The following is a 14,433-nucleotide window of genomic DNA, read 5'->3' on the forward strand; positions in this document are numbered from 1 at the left end:
GGTCAGGGGACAGGGGAGTTACAAGGTCAGGGAACAGGGGAGTTACAAGGTCAGGGAACAGGGGAGTTACAAGGTCAGGGAACAGGGGAGTTACAAGGTACAAGGTCAGGGGAGTTACAAGGTCAGGGAACAGGGGAGTTACAAGGTCAGGGAACAGGGAGTTACAAGGTCAGGGAGTCAGGGGACAAGGTCAGGGGGGAGTTACAAGGTCAGGGGGAGTTACAAGGTCAGGGGGGAGTTACAAGGTCAGGGAACAGGGGTTACAAGGTCAGGGGAACAGGGGAGTTACAAGGTCAGGGAACAGGGGAGTTACAAGGTCAGGGAACAGGGGAGTTACAAGGTCAGGGAACAGGGGAGTTACAAGGTCAGGGAACAGGGGAGTTACAAGGTCAGGGAACAGGGGAGTTACAAGGTCAGGGAACAGGGGAGTTACAAGGTCAGGGGAGTTACAAGGTCAGGGGAGTTACAAGGTCAGGGAACAGGGGAGTTCAGGGAACAGGGACAAGGTCAGGGGAGTTACAAGGTCAGGGAACAGGGGAGTTACAAGGTCAGGGAACAGGGGAGGGAGGGTTACAAGGTCAGGGAGTTACAAGGTCAGGGAACAGGGGAGTTACAAGGTCAGGGGAAGGTCAGGGAGTTACAAGGTCAGGGAACAGGGAGTTACAAGGTCAGGGGAGTTACAAGGTCAGGGGAGTTACAAGGTCAGGGAACAGGGGAGTTACAAGGTCAGGGAACAGGGGAGTTACAAGGTCAGGGAACAGGGGAGTTACAAGGTCAGGGGAGTTACAAGGTCAGGGAACAGGGGAGTTACAAGGTCAGGGAACAGGGGAGTTACAAGGTCAGGGAACAGGGGAGTTACAAGGTCAGGGGAGTTACAAGGTCAGGGAACAGGGGAGTTACAAGGTCAGGGAACAGGGGAGTTACAAGGTCAGGGAAAGGTTCAAGGTCAGGGAACAGGGGAGTTACAAGGTCAGGGAACAGGGGAGTTACAAGGTCAGGGGAGTTACAAGGTCAGGGGAGTTACAGTTACAGGGGAGTTACAAGGTCAGGGAACAGGGGAGTTACAAGGTCAGGGAACAGGGGAGTTACAAGGTCAGGGGAGTTACAAGGTCAGGGAACAGGGAGTTACAAGGTCAGGGAACAGGGGAGTTACAAGGTCAGGGAACAGGGGAGTTACAAGGTCAGGGAACAGGGGAGTTACAAGGTCAGGGAACAGGGGAGTTACAAGGTCAGGGAACAGGGAGTTACAAGGTCAGGGAACAGGGGAGTTACAAGGTCAGGGGAGTTACAAGGTCAGGGAACAGGGAGTTACAAGGTCAGGGAACAGGGGAGTTACAAGGTCAGGGAACAGGGGAGTTACAAGGTCAGGGAACAGGGGAGTTACAAGGTCAGGGAACAGGGGAGTTACAAGGTCAGGGAACAGGGGAGTTACAAGGTCAGGGAACAGGGAGTTACAAGGTCAGGGAACAGGGGAGTTACAAGGTCAGGGAACAGGGGAGTTACAAGGTCAGGGAACAGGGGAGTTACAAGGTCAGGGGAACAGGGAGTTACAAGGTCAGGGGAGTTACAAGGTCAGGGGAGTTACAAGGTCAGGGGAGTTACAGGTCAGGGAACAGGGGAGTTACAAGGTCAGGGAACAGGGGAGTTACAAGGTCAGGGAACAGGGGAGTTACAAGGTCAGGGAACAGGGGAGTTACAAGGTCAGGGGAGAAGGTCAGGAGTTACAAGGTCAGGGAACAGGGGAGTTACAAGGTCAGGGGAACAGGGGAGTTACAAGGTCACAGGGGGAACAGGGACACAGTACAGGGGAGGACAAGGTCAGGGAACAGGGGAGTTACAAGGTCAGGAGTTACAACAGGGGAGTTACAGGGGAGTTACAAGGTCAGGGGAGTTACAAGGTCAGGGAGTTACAAGAACAGGGGAGTTACAAGGTCAGGGAACAGGGGAGTTACAAGGTCAGGGGAGTTACAAGGTCAGGGGAGAGTTACAAGGTCAGGGGGGAACAAGGGGAGTTACAAGGTCAGGGAACAGGGAGTTACAAGGTCAGGGAACAGGGAGTTACAAGGTCAGGGGAGTTACAAGGTCAGGGAACAGGGGAGTTACAAGGTCAGGGAACAGGGAGTTACAAGGTCAGGGAACAGGAGAGTTACAAGGTCAGGGAACAGGGGAGTTACAAGGTCAGGGAACAGGGGAGTTACAAGGTCAGGGAACAGGGGAGTTACAAGGTCAGGGAACAGGGGAGTTACAAGGTCAGGGAACAGGGGAGTTACAAGGTCAGGGGAGTTACAAGGTCAGGGGAGTTACAAGGTCAGGGAACAGGGGAGTTACAAGGTCAGGGAACAGGGGAGTTACAAGGTCAGGGAGTTACAAGGTCAGGGAACAAGGGGGAGTTACAAGGTCAGGGAACAGGGGAGTTACAAGGTCAGGGGGGAGTTACAAGGTCAGGGAACAAGGTCAGGGGAGTTACAAGGTCAGGGAACAGGGGAGTTACAAGGTCAGGGAACAGGGGAGTTACAAGGTCAGGGAACAGGGGGAAGGTCAGGGAACAGGGGAGTTACAAGGTCAGGGAACAGGGAGTTACAAGGTCAGGGAACAGGGGAAGGTCAGGGGAGTTACAAGGTCAGGGAACAGGGAGTTACAAGGTCAGGGAACAGGGGAGTTACAAGGTCAGGGAACAGGGGAGTTACAAGGTCAGGGAACAGGGGAGTTACAAGGTCAGGGGAGTTACAAGGTCAGGGAACAGGGGAGTTACAAGGTCAGGGAACAGGGGAGTTACAAGGTCAGGGAACAGGGGAGTTACAAGGTCAGGGAACAGGGGAGTTACAAGGTCAGGGAACAGGGGAGTTACAAGGTCAGGGAACAGGAGAGTTACAAGGTCAGGGAACAGGGAGTTACAAGGTCAGGGAACAGGGAGTTACAAGGTCAGGGAACAGGGGAGTTACAAGGTCAGGGAACAGGGGAGTTACAAGGTCAGGGGAGTTACAAGGTCAGGGGAGTTACAAGGTCAGGGGAGTTAGATACAAGGTCAGGGAACAGGGGAGTTACAAGGTCAGGGAACAGGGGAGTTACAAGGTCAGGGGACAGGGGAGTTACAAGGTCAGGGGACAGGGGAGTTACAAGGTCAGGGGAGTTACAAGGTCAGGGGAGTTACAAGGTCAGGGAACAGGGGAGTTACAAGGTCAGGGAACAGGGAGTTACAGGTCACCAACAGGGAGTTACAAGGTCAGGGGAGTTACAAGGTCAGGGAAGGTCAGGGGAGTTACAAGGTCAGGGGACAGGGAGTTACAAGGTCAGGGAACAGGGAGTTACAAGGTCAGGGGAGTTACAAGGTCAGGGGAGTTACAAGGTCAGGGGAACAGGGGAGTTACAAGGTCACCTAACAGGGGAACAGGTCAGGGAGAGTTACAAGGTCAGGGGGGAGTTACAAGGTCAGGGAACAGGGTAGGGAGTTACAAGGTCAAGGAACAGGGAGTTACAGGGGGAGTTACAAGGTCAGGGGAGTTACAAGGTCAGGGAACAGGGGAGTTACAAGGTCAGGGAACAGGGGAGTTACAAGGTCAGGGGAGTTACAAGGTCAGGGAACAGGAGAGTTACAAGGTCAGGGAACAGGGGAGTTACAAGGTCAGGGGAGTTACAAGGTCAGGGAACAGGGGAGTTACAAGGTCAGGGAACAGGGGAGTTACAAGGTCAGGGGAGTTACAAGGTCAGGGAACAGGAGAGTTACAAGGTCAGGGGAGTTACAAGGTCAGGGAACTGGGGGAGTTACAAGGTCAGGGAACAGGGGAGTTACAAGGTCAGGGAACAGGGGAGTTAGATCTGAAACATGATGAATGTTGTCAGGGTCACAAGGGGAGACAGAACGTTCAGATACCAGCCACATCTCCATACATCATCCCACAGAGACATAGCCTGCATCCTATTCCCTATATAGTCACAGGGCTCTGGTCAGAAGAAGTGCACTATGTAGGGAATAGGGTGCAATTTGGGACACGTATCAAATCAACAAAAAGGGGCAACAAGAAATGTCACCTAACCAACAGGGTATTCTGGGCTGAGATGTCACCTAACTAACAGGGTAGTCTAGGCTGAGATATCACCTAACCAACAGGGTAGACTGGGCTGAGATACCACCTAACCAACAGGGTAGGCTGGGCTGAGATGTCACCTAACTAACAGGGTAGTCTAGGCTGAGATATCACCTAACCAACAGGGTAGACTGGGCTGAGATACCACCTAACCAACAGGGTAGGCTGGGCTGAGATACCACCTAACCAACAGGGTAGTCTGGGCTGGGATATCACCTAACCAACAGGGTAGGCAGGGCTGAGATGTCACCTAACCAACAGGGTAGGCTGGGCTGAGATGTCACCTAACCAACAGGGTAGTCTGGGCTGAGATATCACCTAACCAACAGGGTAGACTGGGCTGAGATACCACCTAACCAACAGGGTAGGCTGGGCTGAGATACCACCTAACCAACAGGGTAGTCTGGGCTGAGATACCACCTAACCAACAGGGTAGTCTGGGCTGAGATATCACCTAACCAACAGGGTAGACTGGGCTGAGATATCACCTAACCAACAGGGTAGACTGGGCTGAGATATCACCTAACCAACAGGGTAGACTGGGCTGAGATGTCACCTAACCAACAGGGTAGACTGGGCTGAGATACCACCTAACCAACAGGGTGGGCTGGGCTGAGATACCACCTAACCAACAGGGTGGGCTGGGCTGAGATACCACCTAACCAACAGGGTAGTCTGGGCTGAGATACCACCTAACCAACAGGGTAGTCTGGGCTGAGATACCACCTAACCAACAGGGTGGGCTGGGCTGAGATACCACCTAACCAACAGGGTAGCCTGGGCTGAGATATCACCTAACCAACAGGGTAGACTGGGCTGAGATATCACCTAACCAACAGGGTGGGCTGGGCTGGGCTGAGATACCACCTAACCAACAGGGTAGGCTGGGCTGAGATACCACCTAACCAACAGGGTAGGCTGGGCTGAGATACCACCTAACCAACAGGGTAGGCTGGGCTGAGATACCACCTAACCAACAGGGTAGGCTGGGCTTGGCTGAGATACCACCTAACCAACAGGGTAGGCAGGGCTGAGATGTCACCTAACCAACAGGGTAGGCTGGGCTGAGATGTCACCTAACCAACAGGGTAGGCTGGGCTGAGATGTCACCTAACCAACAGGGTAGGCTGGGCTTGGCTGAGATACCACCTAACCAACAGGGTAGGCTGGGCTGAGATACCACCTAACCAACAGGGTAGGCAGGGCTGAGATACCACCTAACCAACAGGGTAGGCTGGGCTGAGATGTCACCTAACCAACAGGGTAGGCTGGGCTGAGATGTCACCTAACCAACAGTGTAGGCTGGGCTTGGCTGAGATACCACCTAACCAACAGGGTAGGCTGGGCTGAGATGTCACCTAACCAACAGGGTAGGCTGGGCTGAGATGTCACCTAACCAACAGGGTAGGCTGGGCTGAGATGTCACCTAACCAACAGGGTAGGCTGGGCTGAAACACCACCTAACAAACAGGGTAGCCTGGGCTAAGATATCACCTAACCAACAGGGTAGGCTGGGCTGAGATGTCACCTAACCAACAGTGTAGGCTGGGCTTGGCTGAGATACCACCTAACCAACAGGGTAGGCTGGGCTGAGATGTCACCTAACCAACAGGGTAGGCTGGGCTGAGATGTCACCTAACCAACAGGGTAGGCTGGGCTGAGATGTCACCTAACCAACAGGGTAGGCTGGGCTGAGATGTCACCTAACCAACAGGGTAGGCTGGGCTGAGACACCACCTAACCAACAGGGTAGACTGGGCTGAGATATCACCTAACCAACAGGGTAGGCTGGGCTGAGATATCACCTAACCAACAGGGTAGGCTGGGCTGAGATATCACCTAACCAACCGTGTAGACTGGGCTGGGCTGAGATATCACCTAACCAACAGGGTAGGCTGGGCTGAGATATCACCTAACCAACAGTGTAGTATGGGCTGAGATATCACCTAACCAACGGGGTAGACTGGGCTGAGATATCACCTAACCAACAGGGTAGGCTGGGCTGAGATGTCACCTAACCAACAGGGTAGGCTGGGCTGAGATGTCACCTTACCAACAGGGTAGGCTGGGCTGAGATGTCACCTAACCAACAGGGTAGGCTGGGCTGAGATGTCACCTAACCAACAGGGTAGGCTGGGCTGAGACACCACCTAACAAACAGGGTAGACTGGGCTGAGATATCACCTAACCAACAGGGTAGGCTGGGCTGAGATATCACCTAACCAACAGGGTAGGCTGGGCTGAGATATCACCTAACCAACTGTGTAGACTGGGCTGGGCTGAGATATCACCTAACCAACAGGGTAGGCTGGGCTGAGATATCACCTAACCAACAGTGTAGTATGGGCTGAGATATCACCTAACCAACGGGGTAGACTGGGCTGAGATATCACCTAACCAACAGGGTAGGCTGGGCTGAGATATCACCTAACCAACAGGGTAGGCTGGGCTGAGATAGCACCTAACCAACAGGGTAGACTGGGCTGGGCTGAGATACCACCTAACCAACAGTGTAGTATGGCCTGAGATATCACCTAACCAACAGTGTAGACTGGGCTGGGCTGAGATATCACCTAACCAACAGGGTAGACTGGGCTGGGCTGAGATATCACCTAACCACAGTGTAGGCTGGGCTGAGATACAACCTAACCAACAGGGTAGGCTGGGCTGAGATTCCAACTAACCAACAGTGTAGTATGGGCTGAGATATCACCTAACCAACGGGGTAGACTGGGCTGAGATATCATCTAACCAACAGGGTAGGCTGGGCTGAGATATCACCTAACCAACAGGGTAGGCTGGGCTGAGATATCACCTAACCAACAGGGTAGGCTGGGCAGAGATAGCACCTAACCAACAGGGTAGACTGGGCTGGGCTGAGATACCACCTAACCAACAGTGTAGTATGGCCTGAGATATCACCTAACCAACGGGGTAGACTGGGCTGAGATATCACCTAACCAACGGGGTAGACTGGGCTGAGATATCACCTAACCAACGGGGTAGACTGGGCTGAGATATCACCTAACCAACAGGGTAGGCTGGGCTGAGATACCACCTAACCAAGAGGGTAGGCTGGGCTGAGATATCACCTAACCAACGGGGTAGGCTGGGCTGAGATACCACCTAACCAACAGGGTAGGCTGGGCTGAGATATCACCTAACCAACAGGGTAGGCTGGGCTGAGACATCACCTAACCAACAGGGTAGGCTGGGCTGAGATATCACCTAACCAACAGGGTAGGCTGGGCTGAGATACCACCTAACCAACAGGGTAGGCTGGGCTGAGATACCACCTAACCAACAGGGTAGGCTGGGCTGAGATACCACCTAACCAACAGGGTTGGCTGGGCTGAGATACCACCTAACCAACAGGGTAGGCTGGGCTGAGATATCACCTAACCAACAGGGTAGGCTGGGCTGAGATACCACCTAACCAACAGGGTAGGCTGGGCTGTGATACCACCTAACCAACAGGGTAGGCTGGGCTGAGATACCACCTAACCAACAGGGTAGGCTGGGCTGAGATACCACCTAACCAACAGGGTAGGCTGGGCTGAGATATCACCTAACCAACAGGGTAGGCTGGGCTGAGATACCACCTAACCAACAAGATAGGCTGGGCTGAAATACCACCTAACCAACAGTGTAGGCTGGGCTGAGATACCACCTAACCAACAGGGAGGCTGGGCTGAGATACCACCTAACCAACAGGGTAGGCTGGGCTGAGATATCACCTAACCAACAGGGTAGCGTGGGCTGAGATATCACCTAACCAACAGGGTAGCCTGGGCTGGGCTGAGATATCACCTAACCAACAGGGTAGGCTGGGCTGAGATACCACCTAACCAACAGGGTAGGCAGGGCTGAGATATCACCTAACCAACAGGGTAGTCTGGGCTGAGATACCACCTAACCAACAGGGTAGTCTGGGCTGAGATACCACCTAACCAACAGTGTAGGCTGGGCTGAGATATCACCTAACCAACAGTGTAGGCTGGGTTGAGATGTCACCTAACCAACAGGGTAGGCTGGGCTGAGATACCACCTAACCAACAGGGTAGGCTGGGCTGAGATACCACCTAACCAACAGTGTAGGCTGGGCTGAGATACCACCTAACCAACAGTGTAGGCTGGGCTGAGATGTCACCTAACCAACAGGGTAGGCTGGGCTGAGATACCACCTAACCAACAGGGTAGGCTGGGCTGAGATTCCAACTAACCAACAGTGTAGTATGGGCTGAGATATCACCTAACCAACGGGGTAGGCTGGGCTGAGATATCATCTAACCAACAGGGTAGGCTGGGCTGAGATATCACCTAACCAACAGGGTAGCCTGGGCTGAGATGTCACCTAACCAACAGTGTAGGCTGGGCTTGGCTGAGATACCACCTAACCAACAGGGTAGGCTGGGCTGAGATGTCACCTAACCAACAGGGTAGGCTGGGCTGAGATGTCACCTAACCAACAGGGTAGGCTGGGCTGAGATGTCACCTAACCAACAGGGTAGGCTGGGCTGAAACACCACCTAACAAACAGGGTAGCCTGGGCTAAGATATCACCTAACCAACAGGGTAGGCTGGGCTGAGATGTCACCTAACCAACAGTGTAGGCTGGGCTTGGCTGAGATACCACCTAACCAACAGGGTAGGCTGGGCTGAGATGTCACCTAACCAACAGGGTAGGCTGGGCTGAGATGTCACCTAACCAACAGGGTAGGCTGGGCTGAGATGTCACCTAACCAACAGGGTAGGCTGGGCTGAGATGTCACCTAACCAACAGGGTAGGCTGGGCTGAGACACCACCTAACCAACAGGGTAGACTGGGCTGAGATATCACCTAACCAACAGGGTAGGCTGGGCTGAGATATCACCTAACCAACAGGGTAGGCTGGGCTGAGATATCACCTAACCAACCGTGTAGACTGGGCTGGGCTGAGATATCACCTAACCAACAGGGTAGGCTGGGCTGAGATATCACCTAACCAACAGTGTAGTATGGGCTGAGATATCACCTAACCAACGGGGTAGACTGGGCTGAGATATCACCTAACCAACAGGGTAGGCTGGGCTGAGATGTCACCTAACCAACAGGGTAGGCTGGGCTGAGATGTCACCTAACCAACAGGGTAGGCTGGGCTGAGATGTCACCTAACCAACAGGGTAGGCTGGGCTGAGATGTCACCTAACCAACAGGGTAGGCTGGGCTGAGACACCACCTAACAAACAGGGTAGACTGGGCTGAGATATCACCTAACCAACAGGGTAGGCTGGGCTGAGATATCACCTAACCAACAGGGTAGGCTGGGCTGAGATATCACCTAACCAACTGTGTAGACTGGGCTGGGCTGAGATATCACCTAACCAACAGGGTAGGCTGGGCTGAGATATCACCTAACCAACAGTGTAGTATGGGCTGAGATATCACCTAACCAACGGGGTAGACTGGGCTGAGATATCACCTAACCAACAGGGTAGGCTGGGCTGAGATATCACCTAACCAACAGGGTAGGCTGGGCTGAGATAGCACCTAACCAACAGGGTAGACTGGGCTGGGCTGAGATACCACCTAACCAACAGTGTAGTATGGCCTGAGATATCACCTAACCAACAGTGTAGACTGGGCTGGGCTGAGATATCACCTAACCAACAGGGTAGACTGGGCTGGGCTGAGATATCACCTAACCACAGTGTAGGCTGGGCTGAGATACAACCTAACCAACAGGGTAGGCTGGGCTGAGATTCCAACTAACCAACAGTGTAGTATGGGCTGAGATATCACCTAACCAACGGGGTAGACTGGGCTGAGATATCATCTAACCAACAGGGTAGGCTGGGCTGAGATGTCACCTAACCAACAGTGTAGGCTGGGCTTGGCTGAGATACCACCTAACCAACAGGGTAGGCTGGGCTGAGATGTCACCTAACCAACAGGGTAGGCTGGGCTGAGATGTCACCTAACCAACAGGGTAGGCTGGGCTGAGATGTCACCTAACCAACAGGGTAGGCTGGGCTGAAACACCACCTAACAAACAGGGTAGCCTGGGCTAAGATATCACCTAACCAACAGGGTAGGCTGGGCTGAGATGTCACCTAACCAACAGTGTAGGCTGGGCTTGGCTGAGATACCACCTAACCAACAGGGTAGGCTGGGCTGAGATGTCACCTAACCAACAGGGTAGGCTGGGCTGAGATGTCACCTAACCAACAGGGTAGGCTGGGCTGAGATGTCACCTAACCAACAGGGTAGGCTGGGCTGAGATGTCACCTAACCAACAGGGTAGGCTGGGCTGAGACACCACCTAACCAACAGGGTAGACTGGGCTGAGATATCACCTAACCAACAGGGTAGGCTGGGCTGAGATATCACCTAACCAACAGGGTAGGCTGGGCTGAGATATCACCTAACCAACCGTGTAGACTGGGCTGGGCTGAGATATCACCTAACCAACAGGGTAGGCTGGGCTGAGATATCACCTAACCAACAGTGTAGTATGGGCTGAGATATCACCTAACCAACGGGGTAGACTGGGCTGAGATATCACCTAACCAACAGGGTAGGCTGGGCTGAGATGTCACCTAACCAACAGGGTAGGCTGGGCTGAGATGTCACCTAACCAACAGGGTAGGCTGGGCTGAGATGTCACCTAACCAACAGGGTAGGCTGGGCTGAGATGTCACCTAACCAACAGGGTAGGCTGGGCTGAGACACCACCTAACAAACAGGGTAGACTGGGCTGAGATATCACCTAACCAACAGGGTAGGCTGGGCTGAGATATCACCTAACCAACAGGGTAGGCTGGGCTGAGATATCACCTAACCAACTGTGTAGACTGGGCTGGGCTGAGATATCACCTAACCAACAGGGTAGGCTGGCCTGAGATATCACCTAACCAACAGTGTAGTATGGGCTGAGATATCACCTAACCAACGGGGTAGACTGGGCTGAGATATCACCTAACCAACAGGGTAGGCTGGGCTGAGATATCACCTAACCAACAGGGTAGGCTGGGCTGAGATAGCACCTAACCAACAGGGTAGACTGGGCTGGGCTGAGATACCACCTAACCAACAGTGTAGTATGGCCTGAGATATCACCTAACCAACAGTGTAGACTGGGCTGGGCTGAGATATCACCTAACCAACAGGGTAGGCTGGGCTGAGATACCACCTAACCAACAGGGTAGGCTGGGCTGTGATACCACCTAACCAACAGGGTAGGCTGGGCTGTGATACCACCTAACCAACAGGGTAGGCTGGGCTGAGATACCACCTAACCAACAGGGTAGACTGGGCTGAGATACCACCTAACCAACAGGGTAGACTGGGCTGAGATATCACCTAACCAACGGGGTAGACTGGGCTGAGATATCACCTAACCAACGGGGTAGGCTGGGCTGAGATACCACCTAACCAAGAGGGTAGGCTGGGCTGAGATATCACCTAACCAACGGGGTAGGCTGGGCTGAGATACCACCTAACCAACAGGGTAGGCTGGGCTGAGATATCACCTAACCAACAGGGAGGCTGGGCTGAGATACCACCTAACCAACAGGGTAGGCTGGGCTGAGATATCACCTAACCAACAGGGTAGCGTGGGCTGAGATATCACCTAACCAACAGGGTAGCCTGGGCTGGGCTGAGATATCACCTAACCAACAGTGTAGGCTGGGCTAAGATACCACCTAAACAACAAGGTAGGCAGGGCTGAGATATCACCTAACCAACAGGGTAGGCTGGGCTGAGATATCACCTAACCAACAGGGTAGTCTGGGATGAGATGTCACCTAACCAACAGGGTAGGCTGGGCTGAGATACCACCTAACCAACAAGATAGGCTGGGCTGAAATACCACCTAACCAACAGTGTAGGCTGGGCTGAGATACCACCTAACCAACAGGGAGGCTGGGCTGAGATACCACCTAACCAACAGGGTAGGCTGGGCTGAGATATCACCTAACCAACAGGGTAGCGTGGGCTGAGATATCACCTAACCAACAGGGTAGGCTGGGCTGAGATATCACCTAACCAACAGGGTAGGCTGGGCTGAGATACCACCTAACCAACAGGGTAGGCAGGGCTGAGATATCACCTAAACAACAGGGTAGTCTGGGCTGAGATACCACCTAACCAACAGGGTAGTCTGGGCTGAGATACCACCTAACCAACAGTGTAGGCTGGGCTGAGATATCACCTAACCAACAGTGTAGGCTGGGTTGAGATGTCACCTAACCAACAGGGTAGGCTGGGCTGAGATACCACCTAACCAACAGGGTAGGCTGGGCTGAGATACCACCTAACCAACAGTGTAGGCTGGGCTGAGATACCACCTAACCAACAGTGTAGGCTGGGCTGAGATGTCACCTAACCAACAGGGTAGGCTGGGCTGAGATACCACCTAACCAACAGTGTAGGCTGGAGTGAGATACCACCTAACCAACAGGGTAGCCTGGGCTGGGCTGAGATATCACCTAACCAACAGTGTAGGCTGGGCTAAGATACCACCTAAACAACAAGGTAGGCAGGGCTGAGATATCACCTAACCAACAGGGTAGGCTGGGCTGAGATATCACCTAACCAACAGGGTAGTCTGGGATGAGATGTCACCTAACCAACAGGGTAGGCTGGGCTGAGATACCACCTAACCAACAAGATAGGCTGGGCTGAAATACCACCTAACCAACAGTGTAGGCTGGGCTGAGATACCACCTAACCAACAGGGAGGCTGGGCTGAGATACCACCTAACCAACAGGGTAGGCTGGGCTGAGATATCACCTAACCAACAGGGTAGCGTGGGCTGAGATATCACCTAACCAACAGGGTAGCCTGGGCTGGGCTGAGATATCACCTAACCAACAGGGTAGGCTGGGCTGAGATACCACCTAACCAACAGGGTAGGCAGGGCTGAGATATCACCTAACCAACAGGGTAGTCTGGGCTGAGATACCACCTAACCAACAGGGTAGTCTGGGCTGAGATACCACCTAACCAACAGTGTAGGCTGGGCTGAGATATCACCTAACCAACAGTGTAGGCTGGGTTGAGATGTCACCTAACCAACAGGGTAGGCTGGGCTGAGATACCACCTAACCAACAGGGTAGGCTGGGCTGAGATACCACCTAACCAACAGTGTAGGCTGGGCTGAGATACCACCTAACCAACAGTGTAGGCTGGGCTGAGATGTCACCTAACCAACAGGGTAGGCTGGGCTGAGATACCACCTAACCAACAGTGTAGGCTGGAGTGAGATACCACCTAACCAACAGGGTAGGCTGGGCTGAGATGTCACCTAACCAACATGGTAGGCTGGGCTGAGATACCACCTAACCAAAAGGGTAGGCTGGGCTGAGATACCACCTAACCAACAGGGTAGGCTGGGCTGAGATACCACCTAACCAACAGGGTAGGCTGGGCTGAGATATCACCTAAACAACAGGGTAGGCTGGGCTGATATGTCACCTAACCAACAGGGTAGGCTGGGCTGAGATGTCACCTAACCAACAGGGTAGGCTGGGCTGAGATACCACCTAACCAACAGGGTAGGCTGGGCTGAGATGTCACCTAACCAACAGGGTAGTCTGGGCTGAGATATCACCTAACCAACCGTGTAGACTGGGCTGGGCTGAGATATCACCTAACCAACAGGGTAGGCTGGGCTGAGATATCACCTAACCAACAGTGTAGTATGGGCTGAGATATCACCTAACCAACGGGGTAGACTGGGCTGAGATATCACCTGACCAACAGGGTAGGCTGGGCTGAGATATCACCTAACCAACAGGGTAGACTGGGCTGAGATAGCACCTAACCAACAGGGTAGACTGGGCTGGGCTGAGATACCACCTAACCAACAGTGTAGTATGGGCTGAGATATCACCTAACCAACGGGGTAGACTGGGCTGAGATATCATCTAACCAACAGGGTAGGCTGGGCTGAGATATCACCTAACCAACAGGGTAGGCTGGGCTGAGATATCACCTAACCAACAGGGTAGGCTGGGCTGAGATAGCACCTAACCAACAGGGTAGGCTGGGCTGGGCTGAGATACCACCTAACCAACAGTGGAGTATGGGCTGAGATATCACCTAACCAACAGTGTAGACTGGGCAGGGCTGAGATATCACCTAACCAACAGGGTAGACTGGGCTGGGCTGAGATATCACCTAACCACAGTGTAGGCTGGGCTGAGATATCACCTAACCAACAGTGTAGTCTGGGCTGAGATAGCACCTAACCAACAGGGTAGACTGGGCTGGGCTGAGATACCACCTAACCAACAGGGTAGTATGGCCTGAGATATCACCTAACCAACGGGGTAGACTGGGCTGAGATATCACCTAACCA

General features: G+C 53.4%; 1 protein-coding gene across 1 annotated transcript in view; it reads right to left on the minus strand.

Moving 5' to 3' along the window:
* LOC135573586 (exocyst complex component 6-like) overlaps window positions 1-14,433 on the minus strand; it is a 61,912-nt gene that overhangs the window by 13,017 nt on the left and 34,462 nt on the right. The window lies entirely within an intron of this gene.

Source organism: Oncorhynchus nerka, linkage group LG10 (assembly GCF_034236695.1).
Source record: "Oncorhynchus nerka isolate Pitt River linkage group LG10, Oner_Uvic_2.0, whole genome shotgun sequence".
NCBI lineage: Eukaryota > Metazoa > Chordata > Actinopteri > Salmoniformes > Salmonidae > Oncorhynchus > Oncorhynchus nerka.